This window comes from Lactuca virosa, chromosome 3 (genome assembly GCF_052849685.1).
Source record: "Lactuca virosa cultivar CGN04683 chromosome 3, Lactuca_virosa_CGN04683_v6, whole genome shotgun sequence".
Taxonomy (NCBI): Eukaryota; Viridiplantae; Streptophyta; class Magnoliopsida; order Asterales; family Asteraceae; genus Lactuca; species Lactuca virosa.
This window is the reverse complement of record NC_136428.1, coordinates 236,354,324-236,375,117: the sequence shown is the minus strand read 5'-3', so window position 1 is coordinate 236,375,117 and position 20,794 is coordinate 236,354,324.

The window sequence follows — 20,794 nt, the reverse complement described above, 5'->3', positions numbered from 1 at the left end:
AACACTTGGAGGTTTCTTTGGTGTGGATTGAGCTTGTAGATCTAGAATCATCATCAAATTTGCAAGCTATTTGAGGTACAAAGCTCTCAACTTGATGGTTCCTTATGCTAGATCCAATTTAGGGCTTTATTTGTGCATTTTGGGTCCTTTAAGCCATATTTGAGAGTATGGTCTATTCTAGAAGGCATAGATGATAGATCTTAGCACGTTTGAGGTCCATTGTCTATAAAAATGTAATATTTATGAGTTATATTCGTCCATGCATGTGTTAGGATCTTTATTATGGTTCTATTTGAGTTTTGGGTCCCACTAAGTCATGCATGGGAAAGTTACCAACTTTACGTGTTAAGACATCGTCGTACACCAGGGCGTAACCCAGAGTACGTCGGGCGTACTCAGCAGCCTTGGCTTCGGTTGACTTTCGGTTTGGGCCAATTTTGGGCTAGAAGAGTTTTGGGCCCTATTTGGCCATTACCCTTTTGATTTTTGGGCCATTTCTAGGCTTTGGGCCTTCTTGGAATTAGGCTCATGATGGATTTTGGGCCCAATTAGGAAGTGGGGCCATATTGGGCTTTTTGGTGCTATTGGATTGGGTCTCGGATTTTGGGCCAAGTGAGGAAAGGGTAAAATGGACTTTTACCCTGAGTGTTGGACAATCGAACTAGGATTACAGCTATGGGATGTGGACCAATTATTAATTTGGTATTATTTGATGATGCTAGCATGGGGATTTTTCCGGATCGGCAGTCTGAACTTTATCTGAGATATTTAACATCATAAGGTGAGTTTCCTCACTATCCTTGGCGAGTTGAAGGCACCAATGTCAGCCCACGGTTTATTATGATTAGGATGCTAGTTGTCTGCATGGCTCTTGCATGTATGATATCTGATATGTATATTAGGCGGGGCCTAATGAGTATATTATATGTTATTTATCTTTTTGATTCTTGCATGTGTTTATGTGTTTATATGTATACCGGGCAGGGGCCGATGCCAGGCGGGGCCTGATGAATGTGATGATTACAATTCATATTATACATGATCGATCCTATAGTTGAAGCATATAGGACTCGACTTAGGTCATCTATCTTTTTATCATTATTGGGACATTGAGTCTTACTCAATTTAACAATATGATGAATGGGCAAATCCCCTTTCTTGGAATTTTCTATACTGAAACACTTCAATATTTTATCCTAGTATGTACTCTGGCTAAGTTTAATTAGGCGTTTCTTTCTATTCTTGTGAATCCATCCTTCATAGCGGAACACTTTCCAAGCCAATATTTTACTTCTTACAAGGTTGGAATATTATTTCCTATAAGGAGTATGTCATCAACATACAAGACCAGCAAGGTGACAACATTCCTACTAAGTTTGATCTATATACAAGACTCGTCTTTACTTCTAAAGAATCCAAACTCTTTGACTTTCTCATGTAAGCAAATATTCAAGCTACGAGATGCTTGTTTTAGTCCATAGAAGGACTTTTCAAGCTTGCACACTTTATTAGGATATTTGACATGTTCAAAACCTTCTGGCTAGTGATGTGTGTGAAACGAACTAGTTTTAATCCTACTAACTTAGACACAAAATAAACACACGAAAGGCAGTGTACCTATCGATTAGTAATATAGTTCAAGCAAGTAGGGTATCGAACACAGGGAACGGTAAACAATTAAAATAAATGCTAATATTATCTAAATAAAACAAGTAATAGAAAAGGGGGTTTCTCTAGTTTTTCAAGACTAGAAACTTAACAATGAAATAAAACTCAAACTAAGCAACTAACAGCTAAAGCAAATAAACAATCACTAAATTCAATAATGGAGAAGACTTCTATTTAGGTTCGACTCATTTACTCCTATGGTTGATTTTATGGTAAGTGCAATGGATTATTCGTTATTGGCTATCGATTAGTGTCATTAGGTTCACGTTCGCTATTACTAATCCTTAGAAAACAAATTAATTCAAACATTGGCCAATTGGTTAAACTAATGAGTTTCCTAGACTATTGATTCGGGTTAAGTAAGACCTGTAATTAGCTAATCAAATTACTAATTCAATTAACCTCTTGTTGATGGTTCATCACACAAGGCTCACACATTAATTTACCTATTTTCTAGTTAACCCTAGTTTCACATTCATTATTCCTAGGCACATAACAATGTGTTCACATAAATCACATGAGATAAGCAGTTAAGAGATGTTCATGCAGCTTAATTACTTAGCTAATTAACTAGAAAATAGTTGTTGTTAACACATGAGGATCTTTAACAAGCTTAACAAAACAAATTCACCAATTTCAATTAATCCAACCACAAAAATCAACACATAGTCATAAATTCATCTACCCTAAACAGAAGATATGAGTTTTTGCTCATGATTAAAGCAGAAAGTTTATCAAAAACGAAATCTAATAGTTTACACATAGTTCAAACAAAAGATTAAGTAAAGAGTAAACCTAAATTGCCTTTTATCTTCTCAAAATTGAAAGCTAGGGTTGTTCCACGAGTTCCAGGGCTTCTAGCTGCACCTCCAGTCGCAAATTAACCCCCAAGGGTTCCCCCATTCTGAAAACAGGGGCTACTCGGCGAGTCCAGTGACCTACTCGACGAGTCCATCACTTAAAATCCCGTGTATGGCAAGGCCAAGTCAAGAATCGCGGAACTTCTGACCAACTCGTCGAGTTGACGGCCTACTCGTCGAGTCCATTTGGAATGAACATTTTCTCAAAACATGAAAGTCGTCCGAAATTGTGTCTAGTTTTCAGAACATTTTCTCAAAACTGACGAGGGGTCAAGCTGTCCAGCAACATCCTTCTTTCTTCAAAATCCAAGATCCAAACTTCCAATTGCTAAATCCGCCTCATTTTCCTTTCGAGCATGTCTTTGTTGCTGAAAATGAAATATTTAAGCTAATTAAGCACCTTTGGTTCATTATTTGAGATAAAATTAACATAAAGTATTAAGATCATGCATGATTTTTATGACTAAATAAGCCCATATCAAAATTCCCCACACTTGACTTTTGCTTGCCCCCAAGCAAAACTGAATTTTAGCACACCAATATCACATACGACAATCTCAATCAAACCCAACCATTATGTCAAGACCGCAACGCATGCATTTGTGTCTAAAATTTTTCCTAAGGACCCCCCTTAATCCTAAATACTTACAATCCTCATAAACACTCGCCCACTTCTTTTGAACAACGCTCATTTTATGCATCCCTCCGAATCCATCCGCAGAAAACTTCCTAACCTCAAGGTATTTTTAGTCAAGCAACCCAAGCATACATAGTCTAGAAAATTACAATTTTTAATACCACAATGGAGCTCTTTGGAATTCTTCACTTCTTTGATATTTGATCTTTGATTTCTTTGAATTCACCACCTTTTTGATTTTTGGTATTTTCAACTTTTGAATTTTGCTCTTCGGATTTTCACTTTGACAGCTCCAAAACTCTTTCAACTTTTTGGTAATTTCTCTCTTTTTTTTACATGTATCTCACTTTTTTTTCACTCAATACCTACATGCTTAAGCAGGGGCGCTCAACTTCAACCTTTATTGATTAAAGATAAAAAATTTCCTGGATACATTTCAAGTACACGATGCTAAACATATTGCATTCCTCAAACTAAGCGAGGTTGTGTTTTTGTCCCATGATTTCACTAGAATAAAGGGGGTCACAAATACACTATAACGTATATAGGCTCAACTAAACGTTTGGGTGTTCATAGAATCATCAAATATAATACTAGCATGATCCCTAATTGCTTTACCAAAATTTTCTAGATTAGCCCTAGCAATTTTAATGCAAAAATTTCAAAATTTTCAAAATTTAACTAAAACTTTAACTAATGTAACCAACCCCCTACCCCACACTTAATTTATGCAATGTCCCCATTGCATATTATGCATGATAAAGAACAATAAAATAAAGAGGGAATTGGAACAAACTCCCCTGGGATAGTAGTTGCGAGGTTGATCTTCTTTATTTAAAGCTCCATCTTCAGCTGACTTTAGACATGGGAATAGCTCATCCATGCCTTGGGTGTCAAACATCTCGTGTGGTTGACAACTCTAAATATACAGGAAAAAGTTTCTTGGAAAACTTCGAGCTGAACTTCATAAATGTGTATAGTGACCGCCTCGAATGGAATCAAATCGCCGACTCGAAAATAAAAGACTGAGAAGCTCGTCGAGTTATATGTGAAGACTCGTCGAGTTGGATCGACACTTGGGCAGAAGTCGCGAATTTTTTCTAGGACTCGTCGAGTTATAAGAATGCACTCGACGAGTTTTCGGCTCTATTCAGGTAATTTCTTCTTTATGCTTCAGTTCTGATTTTGTCTTCAAGGAGGCTATTAGGGTAATACATCTCCTTATTTTCTTCAATGACGAGACCCATTTTTAGCCATTATAAACATCGGACTCATAGTATCACTCAAATCTTCTAATCTTCTCGTAAACGACCCGACCCCTCACTTTATTCCTCACGCTTTATTCGTTCATTCTATCCCTCACCGTATATTCTGAAAAGATCAAAAACAAATACCAAGTAATAAAAAAATCAAAATAAAAATCCTAAATTATCCCTAAATACTAGAAGTTTAGAAAGAAAAAGAAAAGCAAACTCTAATGACGGGTTGCCTCCCGTAAGCGCTTCTTTTTGTGCGAGTCTTTAGCTGGACTCCCAACTTAATAAAATTCCAATAAACTCAATGCCAATCTATCCGTTGCATTGAATATTTTCTTTGGTGAACCAATTTGTGAAATTTTGCGCTTTGCTTCTAAAATTGGCCAGATGAGCTTTAATTTATAAAACCCAAGAATTTTGATAAGGGTTGGGACCGGTTGGATACTAATCAGAAATGGATCGCGCTTCAGAACTTTCTCCAAAGTTGGAGTCGTCACCCCATGCTTCGAAACACAAACCGGAAATACAGGGGGCCATGTCGTGGTAATGGTCAAACCACAGGTTGGTTCCTGCAATTCAGCTTGTTCTTGTCCTTCGTCTGACCTCTCTGCTAGGAACCTTTCCAGCTCCTCCAAATCTTTTTCTGAATTAAATCCTCCAACCTTTCCCCGGCAACAGCGCCAAAAACTTGATGTGTGTGAAACGAACTAGTTTTAATCCTACTAACTTAGACACAAAATAAACACACGAAAGGCAGTGTACCTATCGATTAGTAATATAGTTCAAGCAAGTAGGGTATCGAATACAGGGAACGGTAAACAATTAAAATAAATGCTAATATTATCTAAATAAAACAAGTAATAGAAAAGAGGGTTTCTCCAGTTTTGCAAGACTAGAAACTTAACAATGAAATAAAACTCAAACTAAGCAACTAACAGCTAAAGCAAATAAACAATCACTAAATTCAATAATGGAGAAGACTTCTATTTATGTTCGACTCATTTACTCCTATGGTTGATTTTATGGTAAGTGCAATGGATTATTCGTTATTGGCTACTGATTAGTGTGATTAGGTTCACGTTCGCTATTACTAATCCTTAGAAAACAAATTAATTCAAAATTGGCCAATTGGTTAAACTAATGAGTTTCCTAGACTATTGATTCGGGTTAAGTAAGACTTGTAATTAGCTAATCAAATTACTAATTCAATTAACCTCTTGTTGATGGTTCATCACACAAGGCTCACACATTAATTTACCTATTTTCTAGTAAACCCTAGTTTCACATTCATTATTCCTAGGCACATAACAATGTGTTCACATAAATCACATGAGATAAGCAGTTAAGAGATGTTAATGCAGCTTAATTACTTAGCTAATTAACAGAAAATAGTTGTTGTTAACACATGAGGATCTTTAACAAGCTTAACAAAACAAATTCACCAATTTCAATTAATCCAACCACAAAAATCAACACATAGTCATAAATTCATCTACCCTAAATAGAAGATATGAGTTTTTGCTCATGATTACATCAGAAGGTTTATCAAAAACGAAATCTAATAGTTTACACATAGTTCAAACAAAAGATTAAGTAAAGAGTAAACCTAAATTGCCTTTTATCTTCTCAAAATTGAAAGCTAGGGTTTTTCCACGAGTTCCAGGGCTTCTAGCTGCACCTCCAATCGCAAATTAACCCCCAAGGGTTCCCCTATTCGTTAGGGTTCGAATGAGAAGCGTTTCTATATATATATTCTGAAAACAGGGGCTACTCGATGAGTCCAGTGACCTACTTGACGAGTCCCTCACTTAAAATCCCGTGTACGGCAAGGCAAAGTCAAGAATCCCGAAACTTCTGACCAACTCGTCGAGCTGACGGCCTACTCGTCGATTCCATTTGGAATCAACATTTTCTCAAAACATGAAAGTCGTCCGAAATTGTGTCTAGTTTTCAGAACATTTTGAATCTCGGTAATCGGAGTTACGGTTCAAGAGATATGGTCACAACACTGACGAGGGGTCAAACTGTCCAACAACATCCTTCTTTCTTCAAAATCCAAGATCCAAGCTTCCAATTGCTAAATCCGCTTCATTTTCCTTTCGAGCATGTCTTTGTTGTTGAAAATGAAATATTTAAGCTAATTAAGCACCTTTGGTTCATTATTTGAGATAAAATTAACATAAAGTATTAAGATCATGCATGATTTTTATGACTAAATAAGGCCATATCAAAATACCCCACACTTGACTTTTGCTTGCCCCCAAGCAAAACTGAATTTTAGCACACCAATATCACATACGACAATCCCAATCAAACCCAGCCATTATGTCAAGACCGCAACGCATGCATTTGTGTCTAAAATTTTTCCTAAGGACCCTCCTTAATCCTAAATACTTACAATCCTCATAAACACTCGCCCACTTCTTTTAAACAACGCTCATTTTATGCATCCCTCCGAATCCATCCGCATAACACTTCCCAACCTCAAGGTATTTTTGGTCAAGCAACCCAAGCATGCATAGTCTAGAAAATTACAATTTTTGATACCACAATGGAGCTCTTTGGAATTCTTCACTTCTTTGATATTTGATCTTTGATTTCTTTGAATTCACCACCTTTTTTATTTTTCGTATCTTCAACTTTTGAATTTTGCTCTTCGGATTTTCACTTTGACAGCTCCAAAACTCTTTCAACTTTTTGGTAATTTCTCTCTTTTTTTTACATGTATCTCACTTTTTTTTCACTCAATACCTACATGCTTAAGCAGGGGCGCTCAACTTCAACCTTTATTGATTAAAGATAAAAAATTTCCTGGATACATTTCAAGTACACAATGCTTAACATATTACATTCCTCAAACTAAGCGAGGTTGTGTTTTTGTCCCATGATTTCACTAGAATAAAGGGGGTCACAAATGCACTATAACGTATATAGGCTCAACTAAACATTTGGGTGTTCATAGAATCATCAAATATAATACTAGCATGATCCCTAATTGCTTTACCAAAATTTTATAAAGTAGCCCTAGCAATTTTAATGCAAAATTTTCAAAATTTAACTAAAACTTTAACTAATGTAACCAACCCCCTACCCCACACCTAATTTATGCAATGTCCCCATTGCATATTATGCATGATAAAGAACAATAAAATAAAGAGGGAATTGGAACAAACTCCCCTGGGATAGTAGTTGCGAGGTTGATCTTCTTTATTTAAAGCTCCATCTTTAGCTGACTTTAGACATGGGAATAGCTCATCCATGCCTTGGGTGTCAAACATCTCGTGTGGTTGACAACTCTAAATATACAGGAAAAAGTTTCTTGGAAAACTTCGAGCTGAACTTCATAAATGTGTATAGTGACCGCCTCGAATGGAATCAAATCGCCGACTCGAAAATAAATGACTGAGAAACTCGTCGAGTTGGATCGTCACTTGGGCAGAAGTCGCGAATTTTCTCTAGGACTCGACGAGTTATAAGAATGCACTCGACGAGTTTTCGGCTCTATTCAGGTAATTTCTTCTTTATGCTTCAGTTCTGATTTTGTCTTCAAGGAGGCTATTAGGGTAATACATCTCCTTATTTTCTTCAATGACGAGACCCCTTTTTAGCCATTATAAACATCGGACTCATAGTATCACTCAAATCTTCTAATCTTCTCGTAAACGACCCGACCCCTCACTTTATTCCTCACGCTTTATTCGTTCATTCTATCCCTCACCGTATATTCTGAAAAGATCAAAAACAAATACCAAGTAATAAAAAAATCAAAATAAAAATCCTAAATTATCCCTAAATACTAGAAGTTTAGAAAGAAAAAGAAAAGCAAACTCTAATGACGGGTTGCCTCCCGTAAGCGCTTCTTTTTGTGCGAGTCTTTAGCTGGACTCCCAACTTAATAAAATTCCAATAAACTCAATGCCAATCTATCCGTTGCATTGAATATTTTCTTTGGTGAACCAATTTGTGAAATTTTGCGCTTTGCTTCTAAAATTGGCCAGACGAGCTTTAATTTATAAAACCCAAGAATTTTGATAAGGGTTGGGACCGGTTGGATACTAATCAGAAATGGATCGCGCTTCAGAACTTTCTCCAAAGTTGGAGTTGTCACCCAATGCTTCGAAACACAAACCGGAAATACAGGGGGCCATGTCGTGGTAATGGTCAAACCACAGGTTGGTTCCTGCACTTCAGCTTGTTCTTGTCCTTCGTCTAACCTCTCTGCTAGCAACCTTTCCAGCTCCTCCAAATCTTTTTCTGAATTAAATCCTCCAACCTTTCCCCGGCAACAGCGCCAAAAACTTGATGTGTGTGAAACGAACTAGTTTTAATCCTACTAACTTAGACACAAAATAAACACACGAAAGGCAGTGTACCTATCGATTAGTAATATAGTTCAAGCAAGTAGGGTATCGAACACAGGGAACGGTAAACAATTAAAATAAATGCTAATATTATCTAAATAAAACAAGTAATAGAAAAGGGGGTTTCTCCAGTTTTGCAAGACTAGAAACTTAACAATGAAATAGAACTCAAACTAAGCAACTAACAGCTAAAGCAAATAAACAATCACTAAATTCAATAATGGAGAAGACTTCTATTTATGTTCGACTCATTTACTCCTATGGTTGATTTTATGGTAAGTGCAATTAATTATTCGTTATTGGCTACCGATTAGTGTGATTAGGTTCACGTTCGCTATTACTAATCCTTAGAAAACAAATTAATTCAAACATTGGCCAATTGGTTAAACTAATGAGTTTCCTAGACTATTGATTTGGGTTAAGTAAGACTTGTAATTAGCTAATCAAATTACTAATTCAATTAACCTCTTGTTGATGGTTCGTCACACAAGGCTCACATATTAATTTACCTATTTTCTAGTTAACCCTAGTTTCACATTCATTATTCCTAGGCACATAACAATGTGTTCACATAAATCACATGAGATAAGCAGTTAAGAGATGTTTATGCAGCTTAATTACTTAGCTAATTAACAGAAAATAGTTGTTGTTAACACATGAGGATCTTTAACAAGCTTAACAAAACAAATTCACCAATTTCAATTAATCCAACCACAAAAATCAACACATAGTCATAAATTCATCTACCCTAAATAGAAGATATGAGTTTTTGCTCATGATTACATCAGAAGGTTTATCAAAAACGAAATCTAATAGTTTACACATAGTTCAAACAAAAGATTAAGTAAAGAGTAAACCTAAATTGCCTTTTATCTTCTCAAAATTGAAAGCTAGGGTTGTTCCACGAGTTCCAGGGCTTCTAGCTGCACCTCCAATCGCAAATTAACCCCCAAGGGTTCCCCCATTCGTTAGGGTTCGAATGAGAAGCGTTTCTATATATATATTCTGAAAACAGGGGCTACTCGATGAGTCCAGTGACCTACTTGACGAGTCCCTCACTTAAAATCCCGTGTACGGCAAGGCAAAGTCAAGAATCCCGAAACTTCTGACCAACTCGTCGAGCTGACGGCCTACTCGTCGATTCCATTTGGAATCAACATTTTCTCAAAACATGAAAGTCGTCCGAAATTGTGTCTAGTTTTCAGAACATTTTGAATCTCGGTAATCGGAGTTACGGTTCATGAGATATGGTCACAACACTGACGAGGGGTCAAACTGTCCAACAACATCCTTCTTTCTTCAAAATCCAAGATCCAAGCTTCCAATTGCTAAATCGGCTTCATTTTCCTTTCGAGCATGTCTTTGTTGTTGAAAATGAAATATTTAAGCTAATTAAGCACCTTTGGTTCATTATTTGAGATAAAATTAACATAAAGTATTAAGATCATGCATGATTTTTATGACTAAATAAGCCCATATCAAAATACCCCACACTTGACTTTTGCTTGCCCCCAAGCAAAACTGAATTTTAGCACACCAATATCACATACGACAATCCCAATCAAACCCAGCCATTATGTCAAGACCGCAACGCATGCATTTGTGTCTAAAATTTTTCCTAAGGACCCTCCTTAATCCTAAATACTTACAATCCTCATAAACACTCGCCCACTTCTTTTAAACAACGCTCATTTTATGCATCCCTCCGAATCCATCCGCATAAAACTTCCCAACCTCAAGGTATTTTTGGTCAAGCAACCCAAGCATGCATAGTCTAGAAAATTACAATTTTTGATACCACAATGGAGCTCTTTGGAATTCTTCACTTCTTTGATATTTGATCTTTGATTTCTTTGAATTCACCACCTTTTTGATTTTTCGTATCTTCAACTTTTGAATTTTGCTCTTCGGATTTTCACTTTGACAGCTCCAAAACTCTTTCAACTTTTTGGTAATTTCTCTCTTTTTTTTACATGTATCTCACTTTTTTTTCACTCAATACCTACATGCTTAAGCAGAGGCGCTCAACTTCAACCTTTATTGATTAAAGATAAAAAATTTCCTGGATACATTTCAAGTACACAATGCTTAACATATTACATTCCTCAAACTAAGCGAGGTTGTGTTTTTGTCCCATGATTTCACTAGAATAAAGGGGGTCACAAATGCACTATAACGTATATAGGCTCAACTAAACATTTGGGTGTTCATAGAATCATCAAATATAATACTAGCATGATCCCTAATTGCTTTACCAAAATTTTATAAATTAGCCCTAGCAATTTTAATGCAAAATTTTCAAAATTTAACTAAAACTTTAACTAATGTAACCAACCCCCTACCCCACACCTAATTTATGCAATGTCCCCATTGCATATTATGCATGATAAAGAACAATAAAATAAAGAGGGAATTGGAACAAACTCCCCTGGGATAGTAGTTGCGAGGTTGATCTTCTTTATTTAAAGCTCCATCTTTAGCTGACTTTAGACATGGGAATAGCTCATCCATGCCTTGGGTGTCAAACATCTCGTGTGGTTGACAACTCTAAATATACAGGAAAAAGTTTCTTGGAAAACTTCGAGCTGAACTTCATAAATGTGTATAGTGACCGCCTCGAATGGAATCAAATCACCGACTCGAAAATAAATGACTGAGAAACTCGTCGAGTTGGATCGTCACTTGGGCAGAAGTCGCGAATTTTCTCTAGGACTCGACGAGTTATAAGAATGCACTCGACGAGTTTTCGGCTCTATTCAGGTAATTTCTTCTTTATGCTTCAGTTCTGATTTTGTCTTCAAGGAGGCTATTAGGGTAATACATCTCCTTATTTTCTTCAATGACGAGACCCCTTTTTAGCCATTATAAACATCGGACTCATAGTATCACTCAAATCTTCTAATCTTCTCGTAAACGACCCGACCCCTCACTTTATTCCTCACGCTTTATTCGTTCATTCTATCCCTCACCCTATATTCTGAAAAGATCAAAAAAAAATACCAAGTAATAAAAAAATCAAAATAAAAATCCTAAATTATCCCTAAATACTAGAAGTTTAGAAAGAAAAAGAAAAGCAAACTCTAATGACGGGTTGCCTCCCGTAAGCGCTTCTTTTTGTGCGAGTCTTTAGCTGGACTCCCAACTTAATAAAATTCCAATAAACTCAATGCCAATCTATCCGTTGCATTGAATATTTTCTTTGGTGAACCAATTTGTGAAATTTTGCGCTTTGCTTCTAAAATTGGCCAGACGAGCTTTAATTTATAAAACCCAAGAATTTTGATAAGGGTTGGGACCGGTTGGATACTAATCAGAAATGGATCGCGCTTCAGAACTTTCTCCAAAGTTGGAGTTGTCACCCAATGCTTCGAAACACAAACCGGAAATACAGGGGGCCATGTCGTGGTAATGGTCAAACCACAGGTTGGTTCCTGCACTTCAGCTTGTTCTTGTCCTTCGTCTGACCTCTCTGCTAGCAACCTTTCCAGCTCCTCCAAATCTTTTTCTGAATTAAATCCTCCAACCTTTCCCCGGCAACAGCGCCAAAAACTTGATGTGTGTGAAACGAACTAGTTTTAATCCTACTAACTTAGACACAAAATAAACACACGAAAGGCAGTGTACCTATCGATTAGTAATATAGTTCAAGCAAGTAGGGTATCGAACACAGGGAACGGTAAACAATTAAAATAAATGCTAATATTATCTAAATAAAACAAGTAATAGAAAAGGGGGTTTCTCCAGTTTTGCAAGACTAGAAACTTAACAATGAAATAGAACTCAAACTAAGCAACTAACAGCTAAAGCAAATAAACAATCACTAAATTCAATAATGGAGAAGACTTCTATTTATGTTCGACTCATTTACTCCTATGGTTGATTTTATGGTAAGTGCAATTAATTATTCGTTATTGGCTACCGATTAGTGTGATTAGGTTCACGTTCGCTATTACTAATCCTTAGAAAACAAATTAATTCAAACATTGGCCAATTGGTTAAACTAATGAGTTTCCTAGACTATTGATTCGGGTTAAGTAAGACTTGTAATTAGCTAATCAAATTACTAATTCAATTAACCTCTTGTTGATGGTTCGTCACACAAGGCTCACATATTAATTTACCTATTTTCTAGTTAACCCTAGTTTCACATTCATTATTCCTAGGCACATAACAATGTGTTCACATAAATCACATGAGATAAGAAGTTAAGAGATGTTTATGCAGCTTAATTACTTAGCTAATTAACAGAAAATAGTTGTTGTTAACACATGAGGATCTTTAACAAGCTTAACAAAACAAATTCACCAATTTCAATTAATCCAACCACAAAAATCAACACATAGTCATAAATTCATCTACCCTAAACAGAAGATATGAGTTTTTGCTCATGATTACAGCAGAAAGTTTATCAAAAACAAAATCTAATAGTTTACACATAGTTCAAACAAAAGATTAAGTAAAGAGTAAACCTAAATTTCCTTTTATCTTCTCAAAATTGAAAGCTAGGGTTGTTCCACGAGTTCCATGGCTTCTAGCTGCACCTCCAGTCGCAAATTAACCCCCAAGGGTTCCCTCATTCGTTAGGGTTTGAATGAGAAGCGTTTCTATATATATATTCTGAAAACAGGGGCTACTCGGTGAGTCCAGTGACCTACTCGATGAGTCCATCACTTAAAATCCCGTGTACGGCAAGGCAAAGTCAAGAATCGCGAAACTTCTGACCAACGCGTCGAGTTCACGGCCTACTTGTCGAGTCCATTTGGAATCAACATTTTCTCAAAACATGAAAGTCGTCTGAAATTGTGTCTAGTTTTCAGAACATTTTGAATCTCGTCAATCGGAGTTACGGTTCAATAGATATGGCCAAAACACTGACGAGGGGTCAAGCTGTCCAGCAACATCCTTCTTTCTTCAAAATCCAAGATCCAAGCTTCCAATTGCTAAATCCGCTTCATTTTCCTTTCGAGCATTTCTTTGTTGCTGAAAATGAAATATTTAAGCTAATTAAGCACCTTTGGTTCATTATTTGAGATAAAATTAACATAAAGTGTTAAGATCATGCATGATTTTTATGACTAAATAAGCCCATATCAGCTAGGTCATGTAAACATCCTAAGTCAGATTCCCATTCAGGAAAGTGGTTTTAACATCCATTTTCCATACCTCATAATCATAGAAGGCAGTTATGGCAAGCATTACCCTAATAGACTTGATCTTGGCTACTGGTGAGAAGGTGTTGTCATAGTCGACCCCTTGGGTTTGAGTAAAGCCCTTCACAACCAACCTAGCTTTGAACGTATGTACATCCCCATCCATGTTAGTCTTCTTCTCAAAGATCCATTTACAACTCACTGTTTTTCGACCGGCTGTCTAATCTACCAAGTTCCACACCTGGTTATCATATATGGACCGAATATCACAGTCCATTTCCTCTTTCCACTTTCCCGTTTAAGGGCCCACCATTGCTTCCTTATAGTTAGCTGGTTCATCCAAATTTACTAATTTTCTATCACTGATATACATGTCCTCATCCGATGTTACGTAAAATCCATAAAAATTGGATGGGGGCGATAACTCTACTAGATCATCGAAGAGGTAATGAGTTGTCAATTGGCCCAACATGCATTTTTTCCTATGGTTGATCTCTAGTGTTAACTAAAGTCTCCTTATTGGTTGACTCTTGAATTTCCTCAAGATCAATGGCACTCCCACTGTCCTCTTTGAATATGAGCTCTCTCTCACGAAAGACTCCCCTTCGAGCTAAAAAGACCATGTTCTCACTTGGTTTGTAGAACAAATATCCAAATGACTTTTATAAGTATCTAATGAATACACACCTCTTAGATCTAGGTTCTAGTTTATCTTGGGTCTCGCCTCACAACCCAGACCTTAGTATGTACGAGTGAGGGAATTTTCCCACTCCACATGTCATGAGGTGTTTTGTAAACTTTCTTGGTTGGAACAAGATTTAGGATATGTGAAGTTTTTTGTAAAGCGTACCTCCAAAATGATATAGGAAGTGAAGCTTGACTCATCATGGAACGAACCATGTTTACCTAGGTTTTATTTCTCCTCTTAGCTATATCGTTTAGTTGGGTGTCCTCGGAGGGGACAATTGTGAAAATATTCCACACTCCTTGAGGTAGTCGATGAACTCGATACTAAGATATTTTCCACCCCTATCAGATCGGAGCATCTTTTATCTTCCTGCCCAGTTGATTCTCTACTTCGTATTGAAACTTTTTGAACTTTTCAAAGGTTTATGATTTATGTTTGATTAAGTACATATATACATATCTACTGTAATCATTTATAAACGTCACGTCGTAGCAATTAGCATCCCCTATGGCATGTCTGAACGGTCCACACACATCAGTGTGAATGAGGTCTAAAAAACCTTCACCTCTTTCACAAGTCTCTTTCAATGGTGATTTAGTCATCTTTCCTAACAGACAACACTCGCATTCATCATCTGTCCTAAGAATAAATGATTCCAACATTCCATCCTTTTGGATTTGGGCGATGCGCTTCTTGTTTATATGGCCAAGACAAAAATTCCATAAGCATGCCATGTCTAAACCATTAGAAGAATGAATGTTATACACCTTATTGCCATCATTCTCAATACATACAATAGTTTCATACACACCATTACAAGGATAAGCTTTGAAAATGAAAATACCATTCTTATAAATAAAAATAGAACCATTCTCATTATCAAACGAGTAACGATATTCTTGTCAAAGTAAAGCATGAAATGAAATAATGTTGTCTGTCATATCACAAGAATAACGTGTAACACCTGTTCCAGGTATTGATTAAGTTATATGATTTTAGGGTTTTGTGCATGAACTCGGCAAGTTGGGTGCTCCAACTCGCCGAGTAGAGGCTATTATGAGGACATGGGATTCAGGTTCTACTCGACGAGCCATAAGGCCCCGACTCGACGAGTAGGAGCTGTAAAGAGAAACCCTTATTTTTAGGGTTTGCACCCTATTTAAAGAACATAATCCGCCTCTTGTGGCCTCCCTCATAACCCTATTAGCCAGAGAAAACCCTAATTCGACCTTGTACCTTCTTGATTAAGAGTAAGAGCTTTTGTTAGCAATTTTAGGGTATTTGTGAAGGATTCTAGAGCTTGAAGAGGAAGGAACAAGGAGAGAAGCAGTAGATCTGACATCTACTCTGTATTGGCCATCATCTTGAGGTATAAAGTCGTCACCTTGATCTCTAGTTGATTAAATCCCTTTTCTTGGAAGTAAATGACCATTTTTGGTGCAAAATGGAGTCAAACTCGGATCTGGAATTATCACAAGGATATAGTTCCAGATCTCGACCTCTCTAGGTCCCCAATGACATACAGTTGCTCACTTTATATAGCTTAGCTCCTTTCCATTCACAAAAACCTTGTAAGAAGCCTAGTTTTGATGTTATCGCCTTGAAGGGCCTTGCATGCACGTAAAGTTTGCAACTTTACATGGTATCTGCACTAGGAGAGTTTAGATCTGGAGTTTAGGACTGTAGATCCCACTGAAAAGGGCTGGACTTGAAAGAGACTGAAGGAACCCGTCGAGTCCCTTAGCTGACTCGACTAGTCGGGGTAGGGTTTGCCCGGTTCTGAGTTGCTGGATAGGTGCAGTGAAGGATTAGGGTTTTGGTCTGAACGGAATTTAGTTTTCTGGACATTTGATGAACTCAACGAGTTGCTAGGATGCACTCGACGAGTTGAGGTCAACATGGATTGTTGACCTTGACTGTTGACCTTGACTTTGACCAGGGTTGACCTGGGTTGACCTTGAGGGTAATTATAGGATTATAACAAGTTAATCACATGTTGGTTATAGGCATTTGAGAAGGAGCAGTGCATGTGATACATCTGATCTTAGCTATTCAGCTCAACAGTCGAAAGGTGAGTCTCCTCACCATACCAATGGGTCTAAGGCACCAATATCGGCCCATTTTATGATATGTGGTAACCTAGCTGAAGTTGTATTATGTGGCATGTTAGTTGGTATGAGCTAGGAAGTCTGTTAGTGGTATATGTGGTATGTTGTATGGAAGACCATGGGAGAGCCCATGACACTTGGATGTAAGACCATGTGGAGAGCCTATGGCTCTCCTATTAAAGACCATGGGAGAGCCCATGGCACTTAATTGTAAGACCATATGGGGAGCCCATGGCATCCTGGAGTAAGACCCTGGGGACGAGCCCATGGCATCCCTATTTGTTGTATGCATGGCTTATGTGATATATATATAAGTAGCTTCTATAGCCAATATGATATGTGTTATGTGGATTGTGTGTGGCGTATGCTCTGCGGAACTCACTAAGCGTTAGCTTACAGTTTGTGGATTTGTTTCAGGTACATCTGAGCCCAAGGGCAAGGGAAAGGCTTTATGGTGCGGCATGCACTCTCTCTCAGTCGTTAGGGACACTCGGATGTCTTAAAAATATAAATTGTTGTTGTTATGAAACTGAAAACAATTGTATTTGTGATTACATGATTGATGGAACGTGTTTTGGTTAATTAAAAATGAAAATTTTATTTTGAAAAATTGGGTCGTTACAAGTTGGTATCAAAGCCTTGGTTTTAGGGATTCAGGCACACTCTCGGGTGTGTCAGGACTCAAACTAAGGATATGGTGAAATGGTTTTCAAAAATAAATTAAAAGTTAAAACTTTTAAAGGATGGAAAAGATGAGAGTGCAACGCGCGTGATCTGTCGAGCACAGTAAGTAGTTCCCTAATATGATTAGCCATATTATAATGATATTTGAGCTATGATAATCGTATGGATTTTGCTATGTGTATGCTTTTAAAATTGTATACGGTTAGCAGCTTATAGCCTTAGAATGATTGATTTGGCGTTATTTCCTATTCCTTGTTTGGTTGTGGTCCTAGGGTAGAATCTCTTATTCGAAAGTCTATTTGATCCTTTTCTGTGTATAATTTGCATGCATAAAGGCAACCTGTTATGATTAGTTTGATTGATGTGAGTAGAGAAAATATTATGATAGCCTGGGATTTGAGATATGTGATAGTCTGTGGGATATGATTTATTTTTGGAACGAATTAGAGTTAGCAGGTAGAGCCTTGGGTAAGGCCCAGGTAGGTGTGGAAGGTAGTATTGGGCCCGTACTACTGAAAGCACAGGACCTGTACCCGAACCAATGTTAGATCTGTAAGCTCTAAGGAGGACCGGTGTGAGAGAATCCTCCAATTATGTATACTATTATTATGATTCATGACATTTCAGTTCAGCATGGTGGTGACACGATTTGGAGGAGGGGGATCAGGATCAGGATTGGGATCTGGATCCGGTTCGGGCATTGGTACTGAGCCCATTGATGAGAGGCTACACGAGCTCATTGCAGCCAAACTGACGAAGGGTATCCTTGACGCTACCCCAGTGATCTTTGGGACAGTCAAGGAGGGTATGATGGAGATTATGGAGGAGAGGCTTAGGTCATTTAGAGCCGAGATTGTTGCGGGCCAGGTCGGGGCCCGAACTCCTTCATTTCGGGAGTTCAAGGCGTGCGGGGCGCCAGAGTTGTTCGGGGTCAGTTACCCCACTGTTAGCCGATGTTGGGTGGCGGATATTGAGAATGCCTAGTGTTCGAGTTCTTGGCCTGATGCGGCAAAAATGGGTTTTGATTCATGTATGCTGAGAGACAGTGCCCAAGATTGGTGGGGAGAGGTGACCAGCAAGGTAGGAGCAGCCGGTGTGGCTGAGATGACATAGGTCGAATTTGTTCGGCGATTCGATGATGACTTTGCACCACCTATTAAGTTCCAACTTCTAGTGAGGGAGTTTCACGGCCTTCAACAGACCACCGAGACTGTGGCGGAGATCACCGCCAAGTTTCGGGAACGAGCTTTGTTGATCCCACAGTACACTACGGATGAGGATATGAGGCGGACAAGATATCATTCATACTGAGGGATGATATCTGGGAGTTTGTGAGCTTTACAGGGTGCAAAACCCTGAACGAGATGGTGGAGAAGGCCTGTGAGCGGGAAAAGGAATTGTACTTCCGTACCAAGCAGAAGCCTGAGCAGGCACAGACAGCAGTGGGTCAGGCTAAAAAGCCTAAGAACTCGAATCCTTCCAGCAGGGGCCAGCAGGGCCGTGGCCGGTGTGCCAAGTGCGGTAAACCGCACAGTGGGGCTTGTCGGGCGGCAGGCTCGGGATGTTGTGCATGTGGCCAGTCGGGCCACGTGATCAGGGATTGCCCCAAGAAGGGCTTGATTTTTTTTCACTACAACCAGACCGACCACAAGCGAGCCGATTGTCTGAGGTTGCAGGGAGGGGTGGAGCAGTGGAAGTTCCAGCGCCCGCCACACTGAGGATCACAGATGGTCGCCCTACTAAGGCGGATGCTCTAGCGGTAAAGAGTCGCGCCTTTCAGTTGACTACCGATAAGGCTCGGGTAGAGACAGACGTCGTGGCTGGTATGTATTTATTCTTCTCTACTCTATGTTTATTTGCAGTACTTATGTGTACATTGTTCTTATGTATAGAGACCTTTTTAGTCAATGGTATGTCGGCTCATGTTTTTTGTTCGATTCGGGAGCTACACGATCGTTTGTGTCTCTTGCGCTTAGCAATAAGTTTCAGGATGCGCCGGGAACTTTGGATTCCCCGCTCGAGGTGGATATTGCGGATGACTGCACCGTGAGTGTTGCGAGGGTGTATCGGGACTGTGTCCTGAATGTGCTTGGGGAAAGGTTTCGTGTGGATCTAGTCTCGATATCGTTCCGAGGACTGAAGGTGATTGTCGGGATGGATTGGTTGGGGGCCAATGGGGCCATGATCGATTGCGAGTGCCAGTTAGTGAGGGTTCGAACCCCAAGTCGGGGAGAACTGGTTACACATGGTGAGAGGGCCTCACAAGGGCCAACCCTCTGTTCGGCTGCAAGGGCTAGGAGATTTCTGCAGCAGGGATGTATGGGCTTTTTGGCTTATATCTCGGATACGTGGGTCGAGACCACGACAGATATGGGCAGTGTGCTAGTGGTACAGGAGTTTCGGGATGTCTTTCGTGAGGAGTTACTAGGACCGTTATCCGTTACCGAGGATTGATTATTTGTTCGGTCAGCTATAGGGCGCGTCTTGGTTTTCCAAGATTAATATTCGATCGGGATACCATCGGATGAGGATTCGGGATGAGGATATACTGAAGACAGCTTTCAGGACTCGGTATGGGCACTATAAGTTTGTGGTGATGCCATTTGGGCTCACCAATGCCCCAGTAGCGTTCGTGGATCTCATGAACATGGTGTGTAGGCCGATGCTGGAATGGTCGGTGATAGTTTTTATTGATGATGTCCTAGTCTATTCTAAGACCAAGTAGCAGTATGAGTAGCATCTGAGAGAGGTATTGGAGACCCTGAGGGCGGAGAGGTTGTATGCCAAGTTCTCCAAGTTTAATTTCTGGCTACCAGAGGTACATTGTTTGGGGCACATCATCAACTAAGAAGGCATTTCGGTTGATCCTGCCAAGGTTGAGGCAGTGATGCGGTGGGAAGTACCGAAAAATGCATCCGAGATCTGTAGTTTCTTGGGTTTAGCGGGCTATTATCAGAGATTTATCCAGGATTTCTCCAAAATTGTTGTGTCATTGACCTGATGGGTTTTAAGCATTCTACCACTCCTAAGGTGTACATGCAACCCTAGAAACCTTGGATCTATGTTTTACTAAGATACATGCAAATTTGATTTCCAAGGTTCTTAACCTATCTAGCATGGCATGGAGAACTTGAATCATAAAAGCAAGTGAGAAAACATACCTTTCTTGTTTCTTGGATTCCCTGAGAACCTTGTGAGCCTAGCACCTCAAGTGTGATACCTCAAATGTCTCACACAACACCACAACACTTGGAATAACCTTGAGAGAAGTTCACTAAACCACAAAATCGGCTAGCCCTCTAGTTCCTCACTCAGTGGCCGATTTTGCTTACCATAGGGCTCCTTATATAGTATGCCACATGTAGGGTTACTCCATGTAAAC